The following is a 21,671-nucleotide window of genomic DNA, read 5'->3' on the forward strand; positions in this document are numbered from 1 at the left end:
TCACACAAAGCACACACAGATTTTGTCTCAGATGGCCAGGAGAAAAGACCAGAGCACCAACACCTAGAAGACTAAGAGCCATTTCCCCAGCGTGAGCAGCGGTTGTCTGGGGCACAGCGGCATGGGCATCAGGCAGGCTACCAGGTTCCAGGCGTGTGTGATGGAGCTTGGAATGGCTGCATGTGCCACCACACTGACGTGTCTCCTCCTCTTCCCAGATACACCACCTATCGGGAGTGTAGACCAGGTCCTCGGCGTCTGTGTACTCCTTAACCCACTGCTTTTGCCCCTTGTTTCCACAATGCCCCAACCACCCTGCTCCCTCCCTCAGCTGAGCTTCTCAGGGGTTTTGATGATGCTCAGCCTGTGCAGCCAGGATCACATCACACCCCTTTGTGGTCCTTGTTCTCACTAAAGCCACTGGGACCTCCTGTGGTTGACCTGGTGGCCACTGCTCATGCGCATTGCGCCACCCCTCCCCCGCCCCAGGCTCTGAGCAGCAGCGCTCTCCGTGGCACACTGAACCTGTCACAGACCTGCCTCCTTGGCTGCTGCATCGAGAGCCTTTGCCACCTCTCTTCCTTCACTGCTCCCCAAAATGTCTCTTTCTTGGGGCTCTGTCCCAGGGCCTTCTCTTCTCAGGCCACACCCTCTCCAAGAGATTCAACTGCTGCTGCTTCAGTGTCCCTCTGAACACCCACAGCTCTGTTCCTGGCCTTTCCCCAGAGCTCTCCCTGGACATCTCTGCAATGCCCCAGAATCACCTTCTGCTCAACTTGTCCAGAGTGACCTTAGCGCTTGCCCTCAGGCCTGCCTGTGCCACTCTGTCCCCTGACAAGTGAGTGGCACCATTGTCCTCTGGGGGATCCTGGTAGCTATGCCGCAGCCTGCCCTTTGTCCCCATCAGCCTTTTAAAAAAACTTTACTGAGGTATAGTTTATATACCGTAAGTTACAACCTTATAACCTTATAACCATATAAGTTATATACCATAAAGCTTGCTTAAGTATATTCTTTTTGAGTTTTAATAACTTTATACAGTATGCAGCCATTACCACAATCCAAAGTTTCCTTGTGCGCATTTGCAGTCAGTCAATCCCCACTCCCATTCCAGGCCCTAGGCAACCACTGATCTGCTTTCTGTCTCTTTGACTCTGCCTTTTCCAGAAAGTTTATTTAAATGGAAACATATGCGTAGTCTTTTTGTCTAGCTTCTTCCACTCAGCATATTGGTTTTTATGTCCATCTCTGTCATTGCACATATCAGTGTTTCATTCCTTCTTAATGCTGAGTAATAGTCCATGTTTATGAAGATACACACACACACACACACACACACACACACACACACACACACACACATAATACGTATATAACATAATATCTATATATAATTCAGTGGTTAATGGGCATTTGAAATTTTGGCTATTAGGAATGATGCTGTTATGAGCATTTGCCTATAAGTCTTTATGTAGAGTGTTAACCTTAAAAATAAAAGTCATTTACCAGCAAAAATGGGTTTATTCAGGAAGAGCAGAGGATTGCAATTCGGATATGCAAGCTATGGCAAAACCATAGGCAAGTCCAACAAAAGACAGGAACATTATTTTATGGAGAAGGAGGAGGAAGTTTGGAGGGGTGTTCTGAGTGAAAACCCATTGGAGAAAAGCAGGAGTTCGGGGTGATGATGGTTTCTCATGGGATGACTTGCAGGGGCGGTGAATTTCTTGTAGGAGATTCTATGTACATCTTTTCCTGTTAGGAAAATGTCATTGAACATTCTTTCCTGTTGATGATTCTTCTGTTGGGGTCTATAATTGACCATTTTCCCTTAAATTCAAATGGAGTGGTATAGATCCTCCTTCTCACCTCCCAACTCCACCTTAGTCAGGTTTCTTTCCCTTTATGAATTTTCACAGGGGACATAGGCTTACGTTTTTCTTGCATTCCTTTACTCCACCATCCCATCAGACCCCAGTTTTCACTGAGGAGCTATGTAGTTTAAGGGAAACTGATTCTATCTCCCCCCTTGGGAATAGAGCATGTTACCCAGGCTAAGCCAATCAGTATGTTCCATATCTCAGACACAGTGATTGGTTCCTGCATGGGCATGTGACCTAAGTAAGACAGTACAATCAGAGTAACTCTTAGGACTTGGGTTGGAAGAGCAATCCTTCCTCATGCTCCTGGTGGTGTGATTTGTCTGGAACAACTGTAGCCATTTTGTGTGCATGGGGGAAGCCAGCCTTAAGATGGAGCTGACACATGGCAAAGGACTGGATTGAGAAAATATCAATGAAACAGAGCTGGATCCCTGACTGAACTGTGCCTGAAGTCCACCAAAATTCTAGACTTTTTCAATTCTATGGGTTAATCCATTTTATTGTTAAAACCAGCTTAAGGTGGCTTTTGTTGTTGTTGTTGTTGTTGTTGTTGTTGTTGTTGTTTGTAGTTCAGAGGTTGGCAAACTCTGGCCATGGCCGACCTATTCTTGTAAAAAAAAAAAATTGTTGTTGTAACACAGAGATGCCCATTTGTCTTTGACAGCTTTGGTGCACCAAATGGCCCACAAGCCCAAAATATTTACAGTGTTGCAGCCAGAAGCTTAGTATTCAATATATCCCCACAGTCACTCAGGACAGAAACCTAGAAGTCATCCCTGACTCCTCTCTCTATCTCATCTTCCACATCTAGTCAGCCCCAAGTCTGAATGATTTTTTTTAAGTTTTATTTATTTAAGTAATCTCTACACCCCACATGGGGCTTGAACTCACAACTCCAAGATCAAGAGTCATATGATCTTCTAACTGAGCCAGCCAGGTGCCTCAAATCTGATAGGTTTTATAATCTAAATATCTCCTGCCTCTGTCTGCTGGCCCCCAGCCCCAGTGCCCCTGCCCTAGGTAGACCACTATCAGCAATCACCTGGACCACATCAGCCACCTCTAGGCCGCCCCACATAGCTTCTGGGTGATCTTTCTCCCACTCAAACTTGCCAAGCCCTGGGGTGCCCCACTGCTCCCAGGGTAAAGGCCACACTCCACAGACTGGCATTGCAGGACCCTCGTGATCGGGCCCCAACCTGCGTTTCCAGCCCTGGCTCCCCTCCCCTCCTCCTGTTCTCCCCCAGAGCACATGGACCAGCCCACCACCTGTACAGAGTTCCTCACAGTCCCCCCAAAACCGTATGCTCTGTCCCTCTTCCTCTTGCCACCAGTGCCCTTCCCCACTTTGTCCACCTAGTAGACGCCTGTGCATCCTCCAAGGCCCCACCTGAATCTCACCTCCGTTTTGATATTTTTCTAGTCAGGCTGGTGAAGACCCCTAGGGGCCCCTGGGCCTCCTTCCAGGGCCGATCCTGTCATATTGGACTGCTGTGCTGTTTACATATTTGCAGCTTCCACTGACTCATTCACCTCCTTACTCTCAGCTTGGCTCAGCTTGGGGACACACACAAACTAGGGGCTCAAGAAGTGTTTGTGGGGCACAGTGTCCCCTGCCTTCTGCTTCAAAGGTGCTGCGAGGAATCCAAGGGGCTCCATGCCAGTTGAGGCTTTGCATGAGGGACCATCTGGGCTCAGTGTTAACAAGGGGGCATGGCAGGGCTGGAACTGCCTGGGCCCCCATAGGCAGGAGTGTCTGCAGGGAGTGCAGAGAAACTCCTCCTAAGAAGCACAAAATGAACCAACCCTGAGATTGGAGAAGGAATCAGAGAAAGGAAAAGTAGGGCAGGTGCACATGGGCCCTGAGGGTGCTAAATAGAAAGGAAGGGATTACAGGGAAATGTCATTAAAATGAAGATCTTTATGGCCTCCAGAAGTTCGAGGGCCAAGGAGAGGCCAGATGGCCAGCGAGGGGGCTTCTGGGTCCCATCAGAGCTGCTAGAAAGTTTGGGGGTTCACGAAACTGGACTTTCAGAGGATTTGGGGAATATCTGATTTCAATTCCTTCACTGAATCCAACCTTACCTGGTCTGGAGGGCCCCTGCAGAGCCAGCTGGCTGGGTCGTGGGTGGACCCTCTGGAGAAGCAACGGTGGAAGAATCAGGGGCACAGTGGCCTGGGAGTCTGAATCAGCTCTGCTGTCACTCATTGTGGGGGTCTTGGCTTCCACCTCTCAGGGCTTAGGGCTGTAGCCCACACTCAGTGCCCATCCCAGAAGTGTGTGCGGATGTGAATCAAGTGCGCAGAAAAGCAGAATCCAGGCCAGGCCCAATTGCCTCTTGGGGCTCTAGTGAGGCACAAATGAGACCATGGATATGAAAGTACCTTACAACTGTAAAGTGTCAGGACACCAGGTCAATGTCCCCTCCTCCCAGGGACTCCTTCCCAGACTCCTCCACTAAGTCAGTAGCTCTGTCCTCATGTCTCTCCAGATTATGTGTAAACCTTGTCCTTGCATCTATCCGCTCTGTCACAGACCCTAATGTAGGACAGGTCCCCCAACTAGACTGAGCTCCTTGGGGAGAGGGACAAATGTGTCAGTCTTCCACATCTGGCTTGGTGCCTGGCCCAGAGCAGGAGTTCGGCAACTAGTTCTTGATTGACCTTGAATTGTAAAGAAGCAATTAATTTGTGGATGCTGGATAGCCTCAGTTTGTAAAAGCAGGGACTATGTGGTACACGGTAGAAATCTTTCTAACGAAGTGACAAAATGGTTTGTGAGCTCTGGCTCAAGAAGTGTGTGCGTCTGGAAATGTAGTCTCAGGGCGAGGATGCTAATAGCTGTCTTGTGCTAGCCAATAGGGCAGCCACAAGGGACATGTGGCTATTAAAGTTAAATTAAAAATTCAGTTCTTTAGCTGTGCTAGTCACATTTGAGGTGCTCAGTAGCCACATGTAGTTTGGGGCTACTGTTGGCCAGTGCACATGAGAACATCTCTATCGTTACACAGTTCTACTGGACACACTCCTTGGTACCTTAAAAGTTCATGTCCGTGCATTATCTTGGGCCTTGATGATTTGGGGGGGGGGGGGCGGGGGCTTCCAAGATTTTAGGGAGAGAGCTGGGGCTCTGGAAACTGGCAAAGCAGAGTTTGGATCCCTGCTCGGCCATTTACTTGTGCAGACTGAAGCAAAGGCAAGGAGTGGTCCCCGAGAGCTGCCAGAGAGAGCGGACAGGCTGCACGTGTCAGAAAGCTCTCAGCAGGGAAGCCCCCCAGGCCCTTAGAGGTTAGAGTTCAACCGCCCATGCTCCTCAAAGCGAGGAGCAAGGCATGTTGAGGTTCATCAGCGCACGGGGAGCCGGTCTGGGGCAATGACAGGCATGGTTGACTGGAGGTGGTCCAAAGAGCAAGGCAAGGTGAGAGCTGGTGACGCTGTGGCTGGCGGGAACTTGGGAAACCCTGGGCAGGGGCAATTCATTCCAGAACCTCCAGCTGCTGAGGAGGAGGCTTTGCAGTCTACATTAGCATGTACTTTCTCTCTGTAGAACACTCCTTTGTCCACCAGCTGGCTGGAGGATATTAATTAGTAATAATATGAGCAATAATAGAAATGATATTTGCTAAGCCTTTTCTATATACCAGGCACTATGCTAAGAGACATGTGTATGCATTAACTGATTTACTCCTCATTGAGTCCTTTGTAATAGGTATATCATTATTCCCATATTACAGATGAGGAACACTGAGGTTATTTGTTCAAGTTCACAGCTACTACTGCGTGATAGAGCTGGCTAGGGTCTGACCAGGCTGTGTATCTCAAGTCTGTGCTTTGGGTAAAGTACAGACTCCTTACCTGGTCTGGAAGGCCCTTGCAGAGCCAGCCTCAGTTGGCCCTTCTGCCTCCACCTCTGTTGCTCCCCACCTGTCTGGTCAAGTTTCTCAGACACCCTAGCTGTCTCCTTCCTCTGTCTATGCCTTTGTTTATCCCTCGACCTAGATGCCCTCTCCACCTTCCCTCTACCCTCTACAGAGTCATGTTCCCCCTTCAAGACCCCATTCTGATGTGAGCATCCGGAGGCCAAGGACTGAGTCTAAGTCATCCTTGGGTCACAGTGCCCACCCACCTTCAAGCTTGTGGCTTGAAGCACTGGAGGGCTCAGTAAATTATGGATAGTGGATGGGTGGGTGGGTGAATGAGTAGATGGAGGGATGGCTAGAATGGATGGATGGTGAGTCAGGGGCAGGTAGATAGATGAATGGTTGGGAAAGTGGGTGGCATGAATGGGTGTGTGGGTGGATGAGTGGCTTGTACTCAGATGCCCTGATGGGGGATGGGGCCTGAATATAGTACAGAGCAGTGGGCATGGAGAGAAGCAGTGGTTTAACAGACATTTTGGGGCAGAATCAACAAGGCTTGGGAGGCCTGAGGGGCAGGGAAGGGTCCAGAGTGATGTCCAAGTTTCTAGCTTGGGGGCTTGGAAAGATCCTGCCATCATCAGGGAGGAATGGTTTAGAAGAAAAGGTGATGAGGTCCATTTTGGACACGAGGGCATGAGGAGTCTATGGAGAGAAGGTTCTGGAAACAGCTGGGGAGATGAGCCCTGGTCAGGTTCAGGGGCAAAGTCAGGCTGCACAGAAAGACTGGGGAAGTCAGTGTGGACTCAGGACTGAGGATTGGAGGTCAAGCTGTCTGAGGAAGCAGAGGAACCATGGTCCCTGGCGGTGGAAGAGCCAGGAGGGACACATGTGCTGCCATGTTGGAAACGTCCACAAATCATTGCAGGTGATGTGTTCAGGGCAGCCGATGAGGAGGGAGTGCAAGCAGGAGATTCAGTGCTGGAAGTGGACTGTGAAGGGTGGCAAGCTGGTTTTGACTGGCTGGGGGAGTGGTTACCCTGAGCAGGGAAACCACTCAGGCAAAGGCAGGGAGCAGGAAATGAACAAGTAATGATCATGTGCTCTGAGGGCCTCAGAGCCTGTGGCAGTCAGCTAGAGAACACGGGGGTCAGCACCTTTTCTCTAGCCTGGCCAACACGCCCGCCTCTCTGGCCCAGTTGGCCCAGCTGAGGCCTGGGAGGACTTGGGGGGGGGGGGGCGGTTGGAATCTGGGAACTGTGTTACTTTGGGCAAGTAACCTCCGTTCTTGGACCTCAGTTGCCTCATCTGGAAACTGGAATCAGTAAGACCTGCCTGGTTTGCTGAGAGCAGAAAATAAGACATGGGAGTGTGGAAAGCCCCCAGTGCATGTGGGACTTTATAAATGCTTTTTTTAAACTTTTTTTTTTTTATTTCAATTCAACTCTACAAATATGTATTGAGCTAAAAGGTTCCTTGCAAATCCATTTGGTAAATTAAATTTTTGTACAACAAATGCCATTTTACCTGGGCCTGGGGTGGCAAGGTTGAGGGAGGCCTTTCATTATTTGAGGAACCCTGAGGTGAATTCTTTTGAAAAGTCCCGGTGGGTTTGTTTTTTGAGTCAATGAGGATTTTGGCTTCTCAGGCTTGCAGAGCAGGCTTTCATTTGTTTCCACGTGTGGTTTGAAAAGATCCTCGTGGCTGCAGCACAGAAGATGAATTGAGGTGCAGCGGGCTGAACCAGATATCATGGTGGCCAGGACAGGCAGTGACTCGGGATAAAGGGAAGGGGATTTGAGAGATGTTTAGGAGGTTTCCAAAACAAATAGGACATGGTCTAGTGTTTTACATACAAGGAGGTGAGAGAGAAGGAGGAAGAGGTGTGGGAAGAGGGTTAGCTGGTTTCAGGTACCAAGTTAGATAATGCTGGAAGAGAGCAAGGTTCCCAGGGAAGGTCACAAACAGGGCCATGGACCCATACACTGAGGTCCACACAAGGCAGCAGGCTGAGCTGCTGGTAGGAATTTGCCTGTGTCGACCTGGAGCTCTGACGGACAGGCTGGGTTGGAGACAGAAATGTCTGTGACAGGGAAACCCAGAGCTTGCGACACTTGGTCAATACATATTTATTCAGCCTTGAAAATATTTGTTGAGTGAAGTCTTCAATGAGCAACCCCACACAAGGTGCTGGGCTAGGCACTGGGGACCTGGCAATAAACCGAATCTGCAAAACTCTCTGCCCCGTGGGGGCCAGCATTTTAGTGGCAGGGGCAGGCAGTAATCAGGGTAGCTTACTTGTTCACATCCCCCGTTACATAGTGACGCATGCAAGGAGAACAACAGAGCAGGTGGGCCAGGCACTGGGCATGTTAGGTGGAGCAGATGGGGGTGATGATAGCACACAAGCAGTCTGCGCTCACCGAATTCATGGAAGCCTCACAGCAGCCTTATGAGGAAGGTGTAATTACCCCCATTTTGGAAATGAGCAACTGAGTCTCAGAGAAGCTAAGAAACTTGCCCAAGGTCTCTCAATGGTGCACCTGGCAGAGCCTGGATTTTTACCTCAAGCCCATGCTCTTCAGTTAAAAGTCTTACTGCATCTCATTGACAAGGTCAGGTCTCAGTAAAGACCTGAAGGAAGTGAGGGGGTAAGACTCGCAGACATCTGGGCAACCAACGTTCCAGGCAGAGAAAGAACAGGTGCAAAGGCCCTGAGGCAGGAATATGTCTGATATATCTGGGGAACAGCCCAGTGGCCAGCGTAGCTGGGGCAAGGGGAGTGGGCAGGGAGGAAAGGGGAGAATTGGAGGTGGTGGAGGGGTCATCTGTGGCATCTGTGGCCATCATCTTTTACTTGAGGTAAAGTAAGGCCGTGGAGGGCTTAGAGCAGAGGAGGGGCAGGGTCTGACTTGTGTTTTAACTGGATTCCTCTGGCTTCTGTGTCAGGAGCAAGGGCAGAAACAAGAGACAAGAGAGGGCATGAATAATCCAGTCAAGAGATGATGATGGCTCTGTCCACAGTGGTGGGAGCAGAGCAACTGGTGCGTCAGCTTCCTGATATATTGTGCAGGGAGATCCAGTAGGAGTTGCTGATGGCTTGGATGCGGGGGGTAAGGGAAGGAGAGGTGTTCAGAGAGGCTCGGGCCTGAGTGGGTTCCTTCAACTGAAATAGGGGCAGCTGTGGGAGGAGCCACTTCATAAAGTACTTTCCATGTCCATTATCCCTTTATGCCATCACGCATTCTCTCTGAAAGAGGCATTGAGACTCTCGGAAGTTACATGACTTGCCCAAGATCGTTCAGCCAGAATGTGGTGGTCCCAGGACTGGAAGCCGGGCGTGCTTCATAGGATCTGGAATGTTGAGTCATTCAGTCAGCAGACATTTCTGGAGCACCCACTGTATGCCAGGCATTGCCCTCTTGATAGTGATGACCAATGATGATGGCCCTGCCCTCATGGAGCTCCCAGTCTGATGGAGAAGGCAGTGTTAGCCAGCAATCGTGGAAGTGTTTTTCTCATATCAGCCTAAGTGGTGAGAAGGAGAAACCCAGGGAACCCTAGGAGCCAGTAACCAGGGACCTGACATAGCTGGGAGGTCAAGGAGGGCTTCCTGGAGAAAGTGGATGTGAAGTGCAAAGGCTTCTGGGATAGAGGGTCTGGAGGGTTCTGGGGGGCTTCTTGGGAAAATACTCCCTGGTTTCCCAGGCCATAGTGGAAGAACCCTGAGGGGCCTGCAGGTTCCCAGAGGACAGCTGCCCATTTGGAAGTTGCCGAATCTGTTAGTGTTGGATTGTTGTAACAGCTTTATTGAGATGGACTTTACATACCATACAATCTACCCAATTAGAGTGAACAAGTCGATTGTTTTCAGTATATTCATAGAGCTATGCAGCCATCACCACAATCCATTTTAGAACATTTTCATCATTCCAAAAAAGAAACCATGAACCACTTAGCCCTCACCCCCTCCCAAGCCCCACACTGGCAACCACTAATCTACTTTCTGTCCCTACAGAATTGCCTGTTCTGGACATTTCGTATAAGTGAAGTCATATGCTATGTGGTCTTTTGTGACTGCCTTCTTTCACTTAACATGATGTTCTCGAAGTTCAGCCCCGTTGGAAGTCCCAATCTTGAATACCATCAGAGCTGGCAGGGACCTGAGACACTGTCCTGTGTGTTTCTCCTAGCTGTTGTGAATGGGGAATCTGTGAGGAGACTTGCTCTGGTCCTGCAGCAAAGAAGTGGGGGGAACCCCCAGATTGGGGTCCCTGCCCCGCTGCCCTCCACAGGACACCTTCCTCTGCTATCACTTCTTTTCCTTCTGCTTTGGCTCTGGCTGATTTTGGCTAAAAGTGACAACGTGGTCCGTAAGGCATCCTCCCAAACACTGTATTTCCATGCATTGGCAATTTTCATGCCCCATGGCATGTCTTGAAATCTTTTATGCATCTTTAAGAATTTGTATCCACTAATTCAGAATTTTTTTGGAGTTTGGTATTTTCTTTTTCTACTACTTAAACATTTTTCTTCCAGTTACGCCTGTTTTTCTTGATTGGTGATTTTTCCACTGGGGGAGGCAGGGCAGCACTGGGGTTGAGTGCTGCGTCTTAGAATTGGATGCCCTGCCTCTTCCTCAGTGTGTGCCCATGGGTAATTCCTGAAGCTCTCTGAGCCTCAGTTTCTCCCTTTGAAAACCAGGGATAACACCATAGGGCTGTAGTGAGGAACAAAGGAGGTCAAGCATGTTATGGGTTTGGCACAGAGTGGATGCAGATACAGGGAGGTTATGAGGACTTTCCAGGTCCTTAGGGTCACCAGGAGAGAAAGGTGACCCTTCGCCACCATCAGCTGGCCCTATCTCTGTATTCCTACTCTGTATTCCTACTGTGAATTGACCCGTGCATCTCCCCTCTCAGGGCTGAGGTGGAAAGCTTGGGTTCAGATCCCAGCCCCACTTGGATTCTGTGCCCCCACATCAGCCCAATTTCCTCTGTCTCAGTTTCTCCGCCTGTAGAAAGAGAGAGCCGAGGGCAAAAGCTTCCACGGAGGCCTCCAAGGTAGCCAAGAGGTTCTGGGGGCGGGGGGTGGGGGTGAGTGGGGATGGAGGTGCCTTCTCCTTCTCTCAAGAGGGCTTGGTTCCTGCTGATTTTAAGTTCCAAGCAGGAGCAGGAGCACCTGTTCGGGAGAGGTGGGTGGAGAGGGACACCTGGCTTCCCTTTGCCTCTTGCATAAGACGTGTTATGTGGGAGGTGGTGGGCAGTGATGTCATGAAGGGCCTCCTGTTCTGAGTGCAGGGGACAGGGACAAAGCCTCTATGAAATCTCCATCAGGCACATATGCCAGGCCAGGTGTTCTCTCTGCAGTTACCTTCCTAATCCTCATAGCAGCCTTCAGAGGAGGCACTCTTATTCCCACTTGACAAGTGGGGAAACTGAGGCTCAGAAAGGGGCACCTGCCTCCCAGTGTTGCCCAGTGAGTGAGGGGCTGAGCTGGGATTCAAACTCAGGACTGTGTGATTCCAGCCCCTTTCCCCTCTACCCCCACCCAGGGAAAAGGAGGGAGAAGCAAGACAGTGGTGGGGAAGATTGGAGCCTTTGGAACCCCGGCTTCCTGGCTGCTGTGAGGATTCTGTGGGTGGTGGGAAAGGCATCGTAAATATGCATGACATGTAAATATGCCTCTGAAAAACAATGTGGGGGCCCGCATGAGCTGGGATGCCAGAGTGCTTTGGAAAATGTAGTGTTGTGCAAACACTTGGGTTTCTGTGATGATTGTTCCATGGTGTCTCCCTCTCCAGAGATCCCAAGGCCAGTCCAGGGGTTTCAGGGTGGAGGGATTATCCTGGGCGCCTCCTCATTGACATTCTCCCCCATTCCTACAGACGCTGGTGCCTCTCCCTCTGCCAGGTGCTGAGTGGCCAGAACCTGGTCTCTCTGGGTGCCAGGGAGCCCCTGTCCCACGCTGCTTCCCGCCAACACCTCTGATTGAGTGCCCAGAGGGATGTGTGTGCCAGCCATTGGTCCAGTGCCTGCTCCCGAGGTGACGCCTGCTGGTTCCCGACTGGTTCCCATTTTCCCTCTGCACGTAGCTCCCTGGTTGGTAAGTAACTGCGTCCGCAGGCTGGGCACACAGAATCAGGGCTGCTCACCCACCCACCCACGCTCTGCACAGTTGGGAGATGCCCAGCCTTCTACCCAGTGGCGCCCACATGCTGGCGAAGGGACCTCAGTGAGAGCTTTTATATGTCTGGGCTCAATTTATAGTTTAACTGCTTGTCTTATTCAGTCCTCCCAACACCCCAGCAGGTGGGCACAGTGATTGTGCCTGTTTTACAGAGGAAACAGCCTCGGAGAAGGGAACCTTTTTGCCTGAGGATGCACAGCAAGCCCAGCTCTGTCCACATCAAAGGCCAGCGCTTACCACACCTAAGAGGCTAGGGCAGTTGGTGACATGGGCTCAGGAAGGGAAAGGGAGCAGTGAGCCATTCTGGAAGCCACGGAAGTTCTAGGGCTTGCAGAGGGGCTGAGGTGAGGCCATCAGAGTTCCTGAGTCTTGGGGAGCCCCATTGTTCTCGCCCCTCTAACCTGTTCCACCCATACCCCTCCAGTCCCCACTTTTCCTGACCCCAAAATGGGATGAGGTGCAGCACCCTGCATCATCTCTGACCATCCATCCGAGGACGCCACAGCCTGTCCACACCTGGTCCCATCGTCCTTCACACAAAGACGATCCCAACAGCATGCCCCCACTCAGTGCCGGCCACAGCGCCTGACACTCACTGCGTTCTTGCATCTCATCCTCCCTCCACCTCCCAAGGCTGTTCACATATGAGGAAACTGAGGCTCATAGGCGCTCAAGGGGCTTGCCCGGGGTTGCCCACCACCACCCAGCATGGGCCCGTTGGTTTATGATCTGCCTCCTTGTCTGGCCTAAGCTCCTCCAACTTGAGATAGAACTGCTTCAGTCCCCAGTGGACAGCCAGCAGCTGGCACAATGCCTGGCACATAATGGTTACAGAGTGAGCAGTTGTGGAAAGAAGAAAGAGGGAGAGGAGGGAAGGTACTCTCCCCTCCCTCCACCCAGGAGCCCACTGGCCTTTTGGCCAGCTGCTGGTTCCTGCCGATCCCAGAGAGCTTGCAGTCCACTGGGGTCAGCGGGACAGCCGACCCCTCTGGTCTCAATTCTCTTTATCTGCCAATAGCTGCCCAGCCTCCCTGATGGGATAGTTGCGAGAAGGAAAAAGACTCGTAAATATGTATAATATGCAAATGTCATAGGATAATAAAAAACCCATGAAGTTTGCTGTATATAATGTATGTAGAATTGCTTCTTCTTCAAGAACAAGGAACCGCACACTCGTGCGGTGCCAGCCTCATTATTAATAACTGTGCAATGCCCCTATTAAGTAGCTGCTCCTCAACTCCCCTAGCCTGGCCAACACCTGTTGTAGTGACCACAGACAGCTAGCTATTGCTTTTGGCTGAGAAGCTGTTGCAGAAAAAGAAACGATAAGGGTATCTTGATCTGAGAGTTCTGCGTATCTGTGGGATTTAATCATTTGCAAATACTCCTGGTCATGCCCTAAGCCCTGCATGTCCTCCCCAGCGACTAAATATATAACAGGAGCAACTGGAACCACAGCAAGAATTTCCTTGAGCAATTACTATGTGCCTGGCCTAGCACTAAGTGCTTTGTTTTCTTCTGATCTCGGCTCAACTACCAATGACCTTGTGGGAGGCTGAGGCATGGGGAGACTGAGGCATGGACCTGGGGGGCAGAGGGCCCATCTGTCAACATTCTAGTCCTTCCTGAAAATGATTGCCATTCAGTGCCCAGGCCAGGCGTGGCCAGAGGGGCAGGACTGTGGCCACTGAGAAAAGAACGTAGCCGGCAGCCCCTGGTGTGTGTGGCCCAGTGACGGAGAACGGGATTCCTTGGCACGAGTTGGGAGAGCAGCCGTCAGCATCGTAGGAAAGATGAAGGCTCGGGTGGCAGCGAGGGAGGTGTTACTTGCTGCTATTTTGCTAACAAGCTGGTTATTTAAAGAAGAGCTGGAGCCACAGTCAGGAAATTGGATGGGGAGTCCCCACGCCTAGGGCAGAGGCGGCCAGGGGTCTGGGAGCCTGGTTGGGTCGGGGCAGAGTAGCCACACATTTTTTTATGTGCTTATTATTATCGATAATAGCGACAGCGACATAAGAGTCTGGAAAAGGATCAGCTTTATGGAGAAATGGGATTGGGAGTGGGGTAGGATGGGGGCAGGAGGGATTGGGGGTTAAGGATTGGGAGTGGGGCAGGAGGAGTTTCTGAGGAGCAGACAGTATTCTATTCATTGACCCAGGCGGTGGTAACACAACTCTTTATTTTGTGACAATTTATTGCAGTCAACATTTTTGTTTTGTGCATTTTCCCTATGTATTATGTTTCATTGTCAAAAGGTTAAAAAGCAATTATAACAATAATTGTTAATATTCATTGAGCACTTACTAAAGGCCAGGCTCTTTGCTAATAAACATTTTACCTCATCTCCTTGAATCCTCACAGATTTTGTTATTGTGGCCATTTTACAGACAAGGAAATCGAGGCTTAGAGAGGTAAAGTTACTTGCTATGGGGTCAAAGAACACTTGGGTGGGGGAGATGGGATGAGAAATCTGACAGGCTGATTCGGGCATCACTACCCCAAGTTCTCCCAAAAGGGCAGGGGGTTCCTCCACCTTTCCTCAGACATGTGTCAGTGCCTCTTGCATTTTTAAGGCTTGGAGGGCAGGCAGATGTCCATGGCCGTAGGCAACAGGTATGTCTGGGAGACTGACGTGGGGTCAGAGCAGAGCATTTAGCCATTTAACAAGTGTTGAGGGACAGGAATGGGACATCCCTAGGGATAGGCCAGGGCATACCCAGGAATCATTCAAGGTAAAAAGGGGTCATCTGAGTGAAACAGGGTCAGACCCAGCCTCTGAACTAACTGCTTGTGGGGCCAAACTGCCATTTCCTGAAGACCGACTATGTGCTAAGCACATCCATTATCTTTCTTAATCTTCAGAACAACCCTGCTAGGGTCCTGGCACATCAGGCACCTGGCATGGAAGCTCCAAGCAGCCCATGACTGGAATCAAGTTCTGAGGCAGATCTGTGGGTCCCTGAACTGGTACTGGGGATGTGGCCTGGAGGGTGGCATGGCAGAGGGCGTCTTCAAAACCTGAAGCAGGGTGTAGCTGCTCTGCAGACAGGGCACCAGCCCCAGAGGCATTCCTGCATTCCCAGGACATTTACTGAGTGCTAGTCCCTGCTAGTCTGTGCCCTTAGAGAGCACACCGCCTTGGGGAGAGACAGATGTTACACAATCACCAAACAAGTGAACAAGAAGAGACTCCATCAGTGCAGGAAGGAAATTAGCATGGTGACATTGTAAATATTAACAAAGGAGGGGACCTGAATGACATGGAATAGTCTAAGACAGCCTCTCTAGGGATGTGGCCTCTCAGCTGGGATCTGAAGTATAACAGGGATCCAGACATGCTGGAGAGTGTTCACTGTAACATTGTTGACAGTGGAAGGACAGTTGGCAATAACCCATTTGTCCATCACCAGGAGACGAGTTAAATCCGTTTACTGAAGTCATACAGTGGCGCCCACTGCAGCTGTTAGAAATGGGGCTGTGGCCCTAGATTCCCGGCTGCAGGAAGAACTTCATAGTTGTTGTAGAGTTGAAGAAAAATAAAAAAGAGGTTATAAAACAGCATGGGCAGCATGATATCATTTTTGTAAGAACTACATGTGTTTCTGAAACTGTTCACAGTGGGGACATGGGAGATCTTTGCTGTCTTCTTTATACTTTTCTAGATTTGGAGTCTTTCCTGAGTGTTAGGACTTGGTGGGGAGGAACAAGGGGGTTAGGGCCCCCACTGTCCTGCCTGAGGCAGTTCTCCTCTCCTGCCACCTATTGCAGTAAAATGGGATAAGACGTGGGCTGGGGAATCAGCAGATCTGGGCCATACCTTGGCTCTACTCTTTCTTGGCTGTATGACCTTGGACAAGTCACTCACCCTCTCTGAGGCCAAGCTTTCCCTTCTGTGAAACAGAGACAAGAATAGCATCAGTGGGTGGCTCTGGGGCTTTAGTGAATTAAAACATGTAGAGGACTATGGGGCACCTGGGTGGCTCATTTGGCTAAGCATATGACTTGAGCTCAGGTCATGATCTCACAGTTTGTGGGTTTGAGCCCTGCTTCGGGCTCTGTGCTGACAGCTCAGAGCCTGGAGCCTGCTTCGGATTCTGTGTCTCTTTCTCTCTCTCTCTCTCTGCCTCTCTCTCTCTCAAAAATAAGTAAACATTTAAAAAAAATGTTTTTTAAACCAAACATGTAGAGGACTAGAACAATCCCAGTGTTGCGTCCCTGGTGGCTGCTGCTGTTACCACCGTGACTGCCAGAGGTGACATATACTGTGTGCTATTACATCCTGCATGGACTCTCAGTGTTGACTCGTCCCCTAGGCATGTGTCTTCCCATGGTCACTGAGAGTCAGACCAAGCTGGCAGATGAGGCACAGGGAGGTCGGGAGCTTAGCTGGGTGCACACAGCTGGCTGGACCTCAGGCCAGTACCCCCACCCCATCCCCAAGCCCTGGCTACCTTCCCACCAACTCACTTGCATGTCTGTTAATGAGTGTTCTTCCCAGAGACGCTGTTATGGGGCACCCTAGCCCTGGATTTGCTTTTTTGGTAGCCACTAAACCTGCCAGAAAGATAGTCACTACCTTTATAGATACTCAGAGAAACTTAAATCTCAGGTAGAGAAACTTCCAGTTGTGAAGTCAAACTCTTGGAATCACAGAATCTTACTCATAAATGATCCAGCAAGAGCAAACATGAGCATTTTACAAGTAACTATACTGAACCTCTCCTGATGATGGTAATAAATTAGAAACTACCCAATTATCTATCAGCAAGATATGGTTAAATAAATTACAGTCCAGCCAGACAATGGCATTCTCAGTGGCTGTAGAGACAGTGCTGCAGATCTATAGTTGTTGACATGGAAACATGTCCGTGGTGCATTGTTGAGGGAAAAATAGGTTACAAAATGGTGTATATTGTATGATCTCATTTTTGTTAGAAAAAATTTATAGAAATACATGCATACTCCTGCCCAGAGAAACCCCTGTTCGAATGACAGCAATCAAACTGTTCACAGCAGCTTCCTCTGGATGGTGAGATATGAAAGAGCTCTATTAATATTTTTGCTTGCATCACTCAGGTACTTTTCAGGTACAAGTGACAGGAAACCCAGCCCAAACTGATTTAAACAAAAGTGGAATTTATTGGCTTGAGATTGTAAAGTCCAGAGTTAAGTCAGGCTCAGCAGCATGCAGGGGCTCAGACACTGTCACCAGGACTCGATTTTTCTCGCCATTTTTCACTCTGCTTCCTCTGGGTTGTTCCTGTGTTCTTATAGAGCTCTCTCATACAGGTGATAAGATGCCTGTCCAGAGGAATATGCAAGACTTCTTCCTAGAGAGCTCAAACAAAAGTCCCAAGGACTGAGTGTTGGCCTTGATAAGTCAAATTTATCAAATTGATAAATTTATCAAATTGATAAGTTGATAAATCAAATTGATGTGCCCACCCCCATCAATTGTTCTGATTGGCCGCTGGGGCCTATGCACCACCCCCAGCTGGAAGGGACTCGGTACCACCAGAACTTTACCAGTGGAAGGTGAATGAGTGTAGCTAACCCAAACAAAAAAGTGGGCTGTGGCCTAAAGGAGGCCAAACAGTGGCCAAACGCAGCAAATTCCCCCTCCTATCCTTACCTGAATTTCCCAAGATGCATAACTTTCATCATCAGAAGAAATAATATAATTATTGAACAATCCTGAGCCCAAATCTTGTAGTCAGAAGTTCACTGGGGCAGCTCTAGACTCTCTCAGAATCAGAACATCGGAATCTCTATAAAGTGTCAGTTCAGCTGAGGGGACATTGGCCCTCTGGGTGAAAGCCTGCTCTGGACCATTGAGGGTCTTGCAGTCTTTGAGGGAGAGAGACGAGCCAACAGATGATTTATCTGGAAGGTGGGTGTGCATGCTGGAGCTGAGGGAACACAAAAGCCAGCTTGAGAGTAAGGAAGGCTTTCCACAAGAGGAGACGCTAAGCTGAGTAGCCAAGAAGACTACAGGAAAAATGTTGGCAGGAGAAACAATGTGTCAGGGGCTCCTAGGCATGTGGTGAGGGAACAACCAGTGACAGGCACGGAACACAGGGGCCTTGAATGCCATGGTAAGAGCTTGGACTTGACCCTGAAGGCAGCGGGGAGCCTTTGTGAGGTGTTGTGGGAGGGGGTAAGTGTCAGCAAACTCAATCTGGCTGGTACTGAGAGCATAACCTTGGAGGAGTCAGGTTGATATCTACTGGTCTAAATTCCTTGCCACTTTGGGTCGGAATTCCTGTCCTGAGGTGTTCAGTCATGGCTTGAATACCCCTAGGGATGGGGAGCTCACTCTCCATTCCTTCTACCTCTGGTTAGAAGGCTCCTTTGCAGGATCCAATACACAGTCCTGCCACACCTGGGGGCACACCTGGAACACTTTCCTCCCATCTGCCACTGAGGTCTCTCTGTCTCTCAAACGACCTGACAGAGGGCTGGCAGGGGCCTGTATTTTCAGGCTAGAGGATTCCAAGACAACAGGCCCTGGGGGTCTGCACCCCCTGCTGGGACCCTGAACGGAGAAACTCACATCAACCTGACTGCAGAGGCAGTGTTTAGACTTTTCAACACGCATCTGCTTCAATCAATTCTCCAAATTTCCTTTGTATTTTACAAACAAGAAATCAAAAGTCAGAGAAGCCAAACCACCTTTACAACAACACACAGCAAGCTAGAAGCGGGCCTGGGACATGGACTCAGTCTCTTATACCCCTACACCCTCCATGGCCCTCCTCATCATCTCCTCCCACCCTGTCTGTAGGTAAGCCCTGGTCACTTCATCTATTGAGGCTTGGACAACTTTTATCCTGGAACCTCCAACCATCCCAGATCATCCCCTGATATCTTCCTACATTTGGAGGCAGCCAGCAAAATCTTCATTAATCACATGTTTATGACTGTTTATTTTGACAGCAGCATTTTTTGTTTGTCAAACAATCAGAGCTGTGATGTGCACAAGCCATGTTTTATGGGTCATCTCTAAGACTTCCTTGTTCCCCACAGCCCCCATTTGTTCATTCACTCTCACACTCCACAAACACTGATTAGCGCCTACCATGTGCCAGGCGCTGTGCTAGACAGCAGGCTCCAAAGCTGCATTAGAGCAGCCCCTGCCCAGGGCAGCTCAGCCAAGGAGTGGCATCTCCATCAGCGAGGGCAGGTGATACATGTCAGATCAGAGGGAGGTGTCCATCAGTCAGGGATCTCCTGGGACAGAGAAATTGATTCTACCCCTCTAAGCAGAGTCTTGAGGGGTGAATAGGAGTTCTTCAGGAGAAACAGCTCAGAGGGTGAGCCAGGTAGGGGAATGGGCTATGCCAAGATCTCACCTGCCTCCTGCTAAGCTCTTAGGCCACAGGTGTTGCGGATGGGGTGAGGGGGAGAGGCTGGAGAGGTCAGTTGAATCAGAGTTTGGAAGGCCTCAACTATTGGGCCAGGAAGTTTACATGAGATCTTTGGATTGGAAGGGAGCCAAAGACAGGACAGGTCTTGGTGTTAGAAAGGTCCTTCTATTGGGCTGGTGACAGTTGGGGCTGACAGTGGGCAGGGGAGGACCATGCAGATGGTATAGAAAGGCATGTTGGCAGGGAGATTTACCAGGGCTTAGCAAGGTGCTGAGTGGGAACTTGGTGGGGTGCTTAGTGGGGACTTAGCAGGTACTATAGAAGGGGAAAGGGAGGGTTGTTTTACCCTGGGATGGGGTGACGTGGGCTTAGGGGTCCTGTGGACAAGTATCGAGGTGAATCCTGGCAAAGCCTGGGTTAGTATCAGTGAGAGAGTCCCCAAGGAGGCCTGCAGCGAACTTGTCAGCTTTCATGAGACCTAAAGCAGCAGCCCAGTGGGGTCTCCAGTGTCCCCATCCCCCTGCTGAATGACCAGCAAGCGGCTTCCCCTCATGGAGCCTCAATTTGCCCCTCTGTAAAATGGGGTTGATGACAATACCTCCCCAGGGATTGTGAGGAAGGTCAGAAGAGGGTATGTGTTGGGGAGGCTCTGCACGCCACCTAGCACACAGTAAGTAAGTACCAGTGTGGGGGCTGATCTGACTACCATGGTGAGGGATGCAGGGGTAAACAAGGAAATGGGTGTGTCACCTGAAGAGAGAAATCGGAGACCTGGAGGGGTCTTGCCCCCTGCCTTTCTGTGTCTGTTGGGGGAGACAGAGTCTGAGTCTGGCACCCACAGGAAAAGCTCTAGGAAAGGAGATTTCAGCTTAGACTAGGAAACCCTTTTGGATACAAAAAGCTCTCTGCAGATGGGCTAACTTGGATGGTAATGAGCTCCCCATCACTGGGAATATTCAAGTAGCTGCTGCACCACACCTTGATGGAAAAGTCTGTAGAGTATATGTGATTCAGCTGGGGATCTGGAAGTTCCCTTCTAGCCCAAAGGTTCTTTGATTTCATGTTTTTCCTTCTCCGATCCTGTTTCCTTATCTGTAATATAGGGAAAACAGCAGCCGCTATCTTAGAGTTGGTTGCAAAGTTTAAGTGAAATCATCCAAATAAAGTGCTTAACCCAGATTTGGCACACAGCAAGTGCTCCTGTCCCCTTGGTGGCTGTTATCACTGTTGTTGATGTTATGCTAAATTCTTGGGTGTGTTGCTTCCATTTGAAGGGCCTTAGATTGCTGTCTATCAGTCAGGTGTTTCTGCCTATCTGCACTTCAGGGCCTGCTCTGGGCTCTTCTCATTGCCACTCTCCCTGTCTCCAGCTCCTCCCCCACCCCAGGAGGTGGTAGGAATTCCAGACCCTTCTGGGCCCCTTTTAGCTCCTGCTTGAGTGAGAGTTGGCAGGTTGGGGCGGCTGGTGCCATCCGCCTCCCATATGCTTCCTGCTATTTAGAGGAAAACTCTCCCTGTGTTCCTCCAACCACACGGGCTGACATTTCCAGACAGACGCTGGAATCAGCTCTTCGGGGGATTGGCAGATAAATTTGGCCCTGGCTGTTGGGAAAATCTTCAGCCTTAACCACGGAAGCGGAGCCCAGGCTCACTGACTTCCGTCCACCCCAAGACTCCTCGGACCTGGTCCTCCTGGGGGCTGGAGCACTGTTCTACAGCCTTGCAGATGAGGGTAAGTTTACCAGCCCAGTCTTACCGCAGGACAGCCCCTGGTCAGGAAGTCGTGGCTTTCAGCTTTGCATTCATTCAGCAGGAGTTTGCAGTGCCTCCTCCCCCTACTCCCAGACACCCGGGTGTTGCCCAGCTCAACCTGGCAGAGGAGCAAGTTTTAGATTGAGAGACCTGAGTTCAAGACTGCTTATTGTCTCTGTGACCTTGGACAAGTGGCTCCAACCCTCTGAGCCTCTTTTTCTTCATCTGTAGAGTGGGGATAATAGGGTCTATCCAATTAAAAGTCCTTAGGATGATGTCAGGCACATGCTAAGTGCTCAGTAAATACTAGGGCTATCATCATTATCGTCATCATTATTATTTGGCCTAGAACAATGTCTGGCACATAGTAGGAGCTCAGTAAATATTAGTGTTTTTCTTTTCTTCTTTCTTACAACTGTAGCTATGTAGAGAATACTGGGGCATTTCAAAATTAGCTCAAATAGGAGTAACCAGAGGCAGAAATGGATGAATAAGGACATTTAGAGGCTGCCACATCCAGAGTAAAGTATAGGTGGCCACTTTCCCAGTGTGTACACACACACACACACACACACACACACACACACACGCACACACACACACACACACACACTCTGTCCGAA

General features: G+C 49.9%; 1 protein-coding gene across 7 annotated transcripts in view; it reads left to right on the forward strand.

The window, feature by feature from the left end:
• The window catches only part of DLGAP4 (DLG associated protein 4), a 199,059-nt gene that overhangs the window by 47,070 nt on the left and 130,318 nt on the right, over window positions 1–21,671 (forward strand). For all 7 annotated transcript variants that reach the window (XM_078444100.2, XM_060617117.3, XM_060617131.3 and 4 more), the window contains exon 2: window positions 11,628–11,845. The gene's annotated coding sequence lies outside the window, so the exon portion shown is untranslated. The remainder of the gene's footprint in view (window positions 1–11,627; window positions 11,846–21,671) is intronic.

Source organism: Panthera onca, chromosome A3, assembly GCF_046562875.1.
Source record: "Panthera onca isolate mPanOnc1 chromosome A3, mPanOnc1 haplotype 2, whole genome shotgun sequence".
Classification (NCBI taxonomy): Eukaryota; Metazoa; Chordata; class Mammalia; order Carnivora; family Felidae; genus Panthera; species Panthera onca.